This window comes from Tiliqua scincoides, chromosome 4, assembly GCF_035046505.1.
Source record: "Tiliqua scincoides isolate rTilSci1 chromosome 4, rTilSci1.hap2, whole genome shotgun sequence".
Lineage (NCBI taxonomy): Eukaryota > Metazoa > Chordata > Lepidosauria > Squamata > Scincidae > Tiliqua > Tiliqua scincoides.
Genome location: NC_089824.1, coordinates 156,694,005 through 156,704,001, shown reverse-complemented (window position 1 = coordinate 156,704,001; position 9,997 = coordinate 156,694,005).

Genomic DNA, 9,997 nt, shown 5'->3' with positions numbered 1-9,997 from the left:
ATCCAAAATCTCCCTCTGCCCTCCTTCTCCCCACCCCTGAAATACCTCCCATGATAACTTACCAGGACCAGCAGTGCCTTTTGGAGTTGCTGCTGTGCACCTGTCACCGCTCAGCATTTTCAGCAGCAGCCTGGCAGTGTGCAATAGCAACTAAGGAGTTGCACTGATGTAACATGAGTTCCAACATTGCAGGATGCCCATAGGATTGGGTTGTCAAGCTAATAAAATGTATTTGTAATAATATGTATCGGACTCAATAGATATACTATCAGGAATGGAAACTTGAGTCAGGTGTCTCGAGTTCAAGTCGCGAGACTCAAGTCATGCACATGGAAGACTTGGCAAAACACTCGAGTCATGGGTCCCTGACTCATGAGTTGCCATCCACTTGGGTGACATGAGTCGCCTGCCAATGGCTACTGCTTGTGCCACCTCCACCTTGCCCAAAAACCTCTCGCGTTCAACCAGGAAGCGGTTTTGAGCACACTCAAGATGCAGCATCAGCAGCAGGATACACTATGTTCAGATATGGGAGGGGGGTGGAGTGAAATTGTTAACTTTTTTTGTTTCTGCTTAAAACTTACAGGGTCTCCTGATACAGAACTTGTAGTGGCTTCTGCAAAAGTATCAATTTTACCTGGCTTGAAATACACGTAAGATGCCTGCATGTCTACAGAACCCGGGCAGAAGCAGTCCTGGGCTTATCTGCGCCCAGGGCCACCTCTGCTTTTGCTGCCCCTGCACCTGACCCAGAATTAATTGCAATGATGTCATTGTCACCGCAAACACATCTGCGCGCTGCCTCCTCCATTCCCCCTTTAAAGAAAAGGAGGAATGAAGGAGGCAGCCCAAGTTCCAACTGAGCTTTTCGCGGCACTTCTGAGCAGCGCAAAAGGCTCCATCGAAGCGTTTTGGGGCTGCTGGAAGCGGTGACCAGGATAGGTGAGCACTGCTTCCAGGAGGCAGGTGGCGCTCTTCTCCCGGGTGCCGCTTCCAGCAGCCCAAAGTGCTCTGATTGAGCCAGAGAAGTGACACGCATCTCCTCCAAAATCATAGGAGGCATGCGCTGCTTTCTGCTGCCCTGAGGGCTGCCCCCCTCCCCTCCCCTTTCATTAAGGGAAGGAGAAAGGATGGCCTCAGACGTGGCTGGGAACCGCACCAAGAATGGCTGCAGGAGCATAGAACGTGCGGTTCCCTGCTGGTGGAGAAGGGTCGGTGCTCAACAGGGAACTGCGCAGAGTGGCTGCCCTCCTTCAATCGCTCTTGGCGTGGTTCTCAAGTACGCCTGAGGCCACACTCTCTCCTTTCCTTTGAAAGGGGAGGGGAGGCGGGTGGCTCTCAGGGCACATGGAACCACACTGACAGTGGCTGCACACCTGCAGCCACTGTTGGCATGGTTCTTGGCATATCGGGGAAGCAAGTCACAGCGGTGCTCCCCCAGCACAGCCACCGGGGCATTTGCCCCACTTGCCCCCCCCTCTGGGCACAACACTGAACTTGGGGGAGAGAGGCACCTCCTCTGGTCCCCTGGAGCATCCATTGGACAGAGGATGGGAGAGAGAGGGGAGCAGCCTGGAGGAGCCTTTTTTCCCTATAGGGACAAGTGGGTTTTGCAAGCAGGAGGGGCTTGAAGAGGCAGGGGAAGCTGGCGTGTTGGGATGGGCAGGGAGTGTTTAAAGAGAAGGCCAAAGCACACACAGAGTCTGGAAGCAGCCCCATTCTCTTCCGTGAAGCCATGGTGGGCTTTTTCTCACTTGCTCAGCTCGCACTGCCCCCGTGCCCTCCCGCCTTGCCAAGCTGGAATGTGTCCTCGCTCCCTCCCTCCTAGCTGTGCCCCTCTGTTGCAGCTCTGTTGTGTTCCTCTGTTGCGGCTGGGGTGGGAAGGGAACAAATTGGCATGTTCCACACTGCTGCTTGTCAGGTAGGGTGGGTGGTGGCAGCAGGGGAGTGTTTAAAGGGAATGCTGAAGAGCACACAGAACCCGGCGGTAGCCCTGTTTTCTTCCACGGGGCGCCAGTGGGCTTTTTAAAGGGAACTACTTGAGACTTGAGTCTTTTCGAATCACAAAAGTGCTCCAGGTGACTTGGAAAGTGTCCCTGTTATGACTCATTTTCAAGTCGAGCTGCAGAGGGCAGAGACTCAAGACTTGACTTGAGTCAAGCTGCACCTGATTTGCCTGTCCCTGTGTGCTATATTGGCCCAGCTGGGGAGACTGTTTGGCTGGGGGGTGGAGTCTGCAGGCCTGCCTGATTGCTCTCCTCCTCCTCTCTCCCCAGGTACTTTACAGCTTTACAGCTTGCTGGGCTTGCCAGAGGCTGCTCTCCAGAGGCAGTTTCTGGAAGGGACCATCAGGCCCAGCTGGGGAGACTGTTTGGCTGGGGGGTGGAGTCTGCAGGCCTGCCTGATTGCTCTCCTCCTCCTCTCTCCCCAGGTACTTGACAGCTTGCTGGGCTTGCCAGAGGCTGCTCTCCAGAGGCAGTTTCTGGAAGGGACCATCAGGCCCAGCTGGGGAGACTGTTTGGCTGGGGGGTGGAGTCTGCAGGCCTGCCTGATTGCTCTCCTCCTCCTCTCTCCCCAGGTACTTGACAGCTTGCTGGGCTTGCCAGAGGCTGCTCTCCAGAGGCAGTTTCTGGAAGGGACCATCAGGCCCAGCTGGGGAGACTGTTTGGCTGGGGGGTGGAGTCTGCAGGCCTGCCTGATTGCTCTCCTCCTCCTCTCTCCCCAGGTACTTGACAGCTTGCTGGGCTTGCCAGAGGCTGCTCTCCAGAGGCAGTTTTTGGAAGGGACCATCAGGCCCAGCTGGGGAGACTGTTTGGCTGGGGGGTGGAGTCTGCAGGCCTGCCTGATTGCTCTCCTCCTCCTCTCTCCCCAGGTACTTTACAGCTTGCTGGGCTTGCCAGAGGCTGCTCTCCAGAGGCAGTTTCTGGAAGGGACCATCAGGCCCAGCTGGGGAGACTGTTTGGCTGGGGGGTGGAGTCTGCAGGCCTGCCTGATTGCTCTCCTCCTCCTCTCTCCCCAGGTACTTGACAGCTTGCTGGGCTTGCCAGAGGCTGCTCTCCAGAGGCAGTTTTTGGAAGGGACCATCAGGCCCAGCTGGGGAGACTGTTTGGCTGGGGGGTGGAGTCTGCAGGCCTGCCTGATTGCTCTCCTCCTCCTCTCTCCCCAGGTACTTGACAGCTTGCTGGGCTTGCCAGAGGCTGCTCTCCAGAGGCAGTTTTTGGAAGGGACCATCAGGCCCAGCTGGGGAGACTGTTTGGCTGGGGGGTGGAGTCTGCAGGCCTGCCTGATTGCTCTCCTCCTCCTCTCTCCCCAGGTACTTTACAGCTTGCTGGGCTTGCCAGAGGCTGCTCTCCAGAGGCAGTTTCTGGAAGGGACCATCAGGCCCAGCTGGGGAGACTGTTTGGCTGGGGGGTGGAGTCTGCAGGCCTGCCTGATTGCTCTCCTCCTCCTCTCTCCCCAGGTACTTGACAGCTTGCTGGGCTTGCCAGAGGCTGCTCTCCAGAGGCAGTTTCTGGAAGGGACCATCAGGCCCAGCTGGGGAGACTGTTTGGCTGGGGGGTGGAGTCTGCAGGCCTGCCTGATTGCTCTCCTCCTCCTCTCTCCCCAGGTACTTTACAGCTTGCTGGGCTTGCCAGAGGCGCGAGCCTTTGGCGCGAGCCGAAGGGCAAGAGCCAAAGGGCTCTTGGCCCGTGGCTCTTAGCCTGGGGCTCGTGCCCAGAAGATCAGGTGCCCTCTCCATCAGCAGACCAACTAGCAGTAGTCGGATACCCTCCCCGTCGGTGGAGGCAGGGGAGAGAGGAGCAACAATTGTTTTTACAGCAGAGGATCCGCCTGCAGGCCAGTTTCGGAAGGCGGGCCTCGCCACATGTGTGTGCTCTTAGGAGGGAGCTCAGGGGAAGGGAAGGGTGCCACTATCAAGAGAGTGACGGGCCAGGGGAGATATGGCGGTGGGGGTCGGACAGGCCGTTACAGGAGAAGGAGAGTTAATCACAGGCAGATCATCTCCCCTTCTGGTCCCTCCCCCAGTTCTCGGATGCCTGGTGGTCTTGGCGGTGAGTCCCTGGATCTGAAGCTGCTACTTTTGAATGCCAGGTCGGTGAATAATAAGACCTGTATCATCCAGGATTTGATTCTGGATGAGAAAGCCGACCTGGTATGCATTACGGAGACCTGGCTGGACGTGGAGGGAGGCGTTAGTCTCTCTGAACTTTGTCCGCCAGGCTTCCAGGTGTTGCAGCAGCCAAGATTGCAGGGACGGGGAGGGGGAGTTGCAATGGTCTATCGTGAGTCCATCTCCCTCACCAGGTGCCCTGTCCAGCAGTCTGCTGGGTTCGAGTGCCTGCATGTTGTGTTGAGAGGACTGGACAGGATTGGGATTCTGTTGGTGTACCGCCCGCCCTGCTGCCCAACAGTCTCCCTGCCTGAGCTGACTGGAGTGATCTCGGGGGTGGCATTGAAGGCCTCCCGCCTGTTAGTGCTGGGGGACTTCAATGTTCATGCCGAGGCCCCTGCGGTAGGTGCAGCTCAGGATTTCATGGCTGCCATGACAACCATGGGCCTGTCCCAGAAGATCTTGGCCCCGACACATACTGCAGGACACGTGCTGGACCTGGTGTTTACAGCTGGGCATGGGGGCAGTGATCTGGATGTAGAGGAGATCAAGATCACTCCGTTGTCATGGACAGATCACTTCCTGGTAAGGTTTAGACTGGTTGCGACTTCCTACCTCTGCAGAGGCGGGGGACCATTTTCTATGGTCCGCCCCCGGAGGCTAATGGATCCTGAAGGTTTCCTGAGGGCTCTGGGGGATTTCCCCACTGCCAAGACTGGCGTCTCATCTGAGGCCCTGGTTGACCTCTGGAACAGGGAAATGTCCAGGGCAGTGGATGAGATTGCTCCGGAGCGACCTCTGCCACGTCGCAGACTCGGAGCGGCTCCTTGGTTCACTGAGGAGCTGCGAATGATGAAGCGGCAGGGCAGGCGTCTAGAGCGACGGTGGCAGAAAACTCGTGATGAATCCGATCGGACACGGAGTAGAGCTCATTACAGAGCCTACTCCGTGGCGGTGGTAGCAGCGAAGAAATCATTCTTCTCTGCTACCATTGCGTCTGCTGACAACCGTCCGGCAGAGCTGTTCCGTGTGGTGCGGGGCCTCCTCCATCAGGCCCCGCCAGTGGACCAGGAGGAATACACGGTCAGCCGCTGTGACGTGTTTGCACAACATTTTGCAGATAAAATCGATCGTATTCGTCACAACTTGGATGCCACATTGACAGTGTCTGACGATGTCCCCCTGGCAACTGCTTGTCCAGTGTTGTGGGATTCTTTTCAGCTTGTGCAGCCTGAGGATGTGGACAGACTCCTTTGGAGTGTGAGGCCGTCTGCCTGCCTGTTTGACCCTTGCCCAGCTTGGCTGATAAGAGCTGCCCGGGGGGGACTGGCTGAGTGGACGGGGAGGGTGGTCAACTCTTCTTTGGGGGAGGGGACACTGCCGCTTGCTTTGAAGCGGGCGGTGGTTCGCCCCCTCCTGAAGAAGCCCTCCCTGGATTCCAATGTGTTGAACAACTATCGGCCAGTCTCCAACATCCCGTTTCTGGGCAAGGTAATTGAGCGGGTGGCGGCGGCCCAACTCCAGAGGGTCTTGGATGAAGCGGATTATCTGGATCCTTTTCAATCTGGTTTCAGGCCGGGCTTTGGGACGGAAACTGCCTTGGTCGCCTTGGTGGATGACCTACGCCGGGGACTGGACAGGGGGAGTGCGTCCCTGTTGGTCCTGCTGGACCTCTCAGCGGCTTTCGATACCATCGACCATGGTATCCTTCTGGGCCGATTGGCCGAGTTGGGAGTTGGAGGCACTGTTTTGCGGTGGTTCCGCTCCTACTTGGAAGGTCGGTCCCAGATGGTGGTGCTGGGGGATGCCTGTTCGACACCCTGGCCATTGAGGTGCGGGGTGCCGCAGGGCTCAATTCTGTCCCCCATGCTATTTAATATCTACATGAAACCGCTGGGAGAGGTCATCCGGGGGTTTGGAGTGGGGTGTCATCAATATGCTGATGACACCCAGCTTTATCTCTCCTTTCCTCCAGACTCCAGGGTGGCGGTTGAGGGCCTGGAGCGCTGTCTGGAAGCAGTGAGGATCTGGATGGGGGCTAACAAGCTGAAATTAAATCCGGATAAGACAGAGGCTCTCCTGGTTCGGAAATCCTCGATGCAGGTGCTGGATTATCAGCTTGCTCTGAATGGGGTTGCACTCCCTCTGAAGGAGCAGGTCCGCAGCTTGGGGGTCCACCTGGACTCGCAGCTGCTCCTGGATTCCCAGGTGGCGGCTGTGGCTAGGGGGGCCTTTGCTCAGCTTCGGCTGGTGCGCCAGCTGCGTCCGTACTTGGATCGTGCAGACCTGGCCACGGTGATCCATGCTACGGTGACATCGAGGTTAGATTATTGTAACGCGCTTTATGTGGGGCTGCCCCTGAAGACGGTTCGGAAACTGCAATTAGTGCAGAATGCGGCGGCCCGTGTGGTCACTGGAGCTAGGCGGTTTGACTCTGTCAGCCCGCTTCTCCGGGGGCTACATTGGCTGCCCATTCGTTTCCGGGCCCAATTCAAGGTGCTGGTTTTGACCTTTAAAGCCCTATACTGCTCTGGGCCAGGTTATCTTAGAGATCGCCTACTCCCATACAATCCGGCTCGTCCTCTCAGGTCATCAGAGAAGGCCTTTCTACAAGTGCCGCCGCCTAAGGAGGTACGTGGGGCGGCGGCAAGAAATAGGGCCTTCTCAGTAGTGGCACCAACGTTGTGGAACTCCCTTCCCCTTGACTTGAGAATGGCTCCCTCTCTTGAGTCCTTTCGGCGAGGCCTGAAGACCTTGTTGTTTAACCAAGCCTTCTGACGTTCTGGCCTTTTTAACATCTTTTATATATCTTTTAGTTGCTTTTTTACAGGCCCGATTCCTCTAAGAACTGCTGTTTTATGCTCTTTTATTCTGACTCTTCTGACTACTGTTTTTATGGGTTCTGCTAATGTGTTTTTTAATATGTTTTTATCTGTGAAATTATGTTTTAATTTGTTTTATATGTTGTTAGCCGCCCTGGGTCCCTTTTTGGGAGAAGGGCGGGATAAAAATAAAGTTTTATTATTATTATTATTATTATATTGTGATAAATTACTCCCTCTCCCATGTGCATGATGTCTCAGTTCCAAAACCAGAAAGAACTGAAATAGCATATTGGTTATGTGCACAAGTGCTTAGTTCCTTGTATAAGTGTAATCTCAGAGGCAAGCTCCATGTTCTGATACTCGCATGCTTAACACTGATCCATTTGGTTCATTACCACACACACACACACACACACACAGACAACTCTAACTTTCCATGGATTAAACGCTCAGCCACTAATTCACTAGGTGTCCTTAGGCACTATCTCTGAGCATCAGCTCTTCATCTGTGATGTAAGCATTAATAATATAGGGATTTCTGCAATAATAAATGTGGAGTAGTTGGGGACTTAAGAAAACGTTCTGTATACACTCCAAATATAATTTTTTTTCTGAATTAAAGAACTGGAAATAGTCAAACTTCTTCCAGTTCTGCCTGGGAATCATGCCACACAATTGCTACATTTGTGGCCCAAGCCTAGCCGGCACTTATGCTGCTGAAACAGTGCTGAAACACTTATGGACAGTGAAACAGTCACAGTGGTGTAAGTCGCTTTCCGAATTTTGCAAAATGTGACACATTCATGTGTGTGGCCTGGTGATCACCACAAGCAGTGAATGGCCAGCTCTGTGTGCCCGCGAACAATGGGCACCTGCCAGCATGTGTAAGTTTGTGCAGGGAGTTGGAGGGAGGCAGGATGGGGCAGCCATAAGGGCAGGGAGGACCAGGAATTAGGAGCAGGAAGGGGGCAGTTTTGATGACAGTAGTGCACATGAAAATCTAACCCCCTTCCCTGCCTCACCCCCCTGACCCATGTCAATGTGGACTTGTGGCAGTTATAGAACAGAGTAGACTCTGTGGGACGGCATGGGCTCACTCTGAAGCAAAGGAACAAATGTTTCCTTACCCTAATAAGGACTCTGGAGGCCAAAACTCCCCTGTGAATGCATTGGGCATCACATTGGCACCACTTCATCACCGTGCAGAGAGTTGCATTGGATTGGGCTGTTTGTGGAGGGACTAAACAAAATACTCACATTTTTGAAAAGAATAGAGGCATGCCCCCATATCTCCATGGACTCCCTGCAGATACAGAAACTAAGGATACAGGGAACCCCTATATTTGTGCTTCCCCTCGCGTGCCGCACACACTCACACACTGCTCACCCATTAAAGTGATTGCAAGGCTTGACTTTGTGAAAATGTATTTGCTTTACAGGGTCACTATAAGTCTGGAGGTTTACAGTGAAGTTCAGACTGCTGGCAGCCTGAACTCTTCAAAAGATGCAATCGAAGTTAACAGGAAGCTGAAGTTAATCTGCTGTCTGTTAACTTTGACAGCTTCTTTTGAAGAGTTCAGGCTGCCTGAACAGAACAGGCTGCCTGAGTGCAGTCTGAACGTCACTGTAAGCCTGCAGGCTTATAGTGACCCTGTAAAGCAAGTACATTTTCACAAAGGTAAGCCTTGCAATCACTTTAATGGGCACGCCGCCCTGCATCCATGTATAATTGAATCCGCAGATACGAGATCTGCGGATATGGGGGCCTGTGTGTACTTTGCAAAGTAAGGGTGTTGGTCATTAATGAGACTCTGGAAACCAAACACTGATGCCAACCAAACCAGTAGATATCAAACAAGAATTAATTTTTTTAGTGGAATGGGCCACTAAAAATTGGTCTACCAGAGGGCAAATACAACACATCTAGTAACCTTCATGAACTGTCAGGTTTATTTCCAACCCATTTTTCCTCCAGAGTGAAGGACATTGCTTTTTAGAGCACTTGATAGTCTTTTCCCATAGCTTATGCAGTGTTGCATTCTTTTAACTTTTTAAAGGTTCCTAATTGTATTGATTCTGCTGTGTACTGTTACAAGTGTTTGAAGAATTAAGAACGTTTGTAATCCATTCACTTGAAAGACTGACAAGAAAAGAAAAATACAGCATTTCATGTATTTTACATGGATCTAGTCTATGTACCTCTAAATGAAAAATGCATGCCTTCAGAGGATTCTCATTTAATGTTTATCTTGGTTCTCCCAGGTTATTAAATAATATTACAGGGTATGAAAGTCTAATCTGAGGGATTGGGTTATGTTTCTTAGGAGAGTATGATTTTGTCAGTTTTCAGATCTACATAATCCTTTCTGTCCCCTTCCCTCTTACTTACAATTTGCCTTCAAGGGATGTGGACAAGCTTGGGTGTCAATTTTCATGCACATCACAATTTTTCTCCTTTACCATTTCCATTTCTTCATTTTATCCGCTACCTCCAAACTGGCTTACCATGCCTCTCCCTTTTCCACTTTATCTCTCATCTATTCTAATCTACCCTGTTCTTCCCATTTAATTCCTTTTCATCTTCTGTTATCGTCAGTCTGCATATTTTGGTGTACTTTTGAGCAGCCCTCTCCAGTCCTTCAGGATATTTCCTTAACTCCAGTTCTCCTGCTTGCTTCTTAATTTTTTTTTAAGTTAAACAGGTGGCAGGGGGATGCAAGGCTGGCGGTGATGCCCCCTTTCAGGGTGATGCCTAGGGTATTTTCCCTTCTTGACCCCCACTAGGTCCACCTCGGCTTGCTGTTGCACCTCTGGATTTCTTATTCATCTTCTCAAGCTTGATTTTCACCATGATATCTCTGCTGAAACTGCTGACAGCATCATTCATACTGCCTTTTCAACCATGAGTGTTGTAATTGGGTAAATCATTCCCCCTCAGTTTCTTTTCCCCCTCAGAGGCGTAGCTAGGTCACTCAGGGTTATAAATTTTTGACACCCCCATATATGACAAAATTATGGCTAAACCTATGCCTCTCCAGTCCTTGATCACTCTTGAACCTAA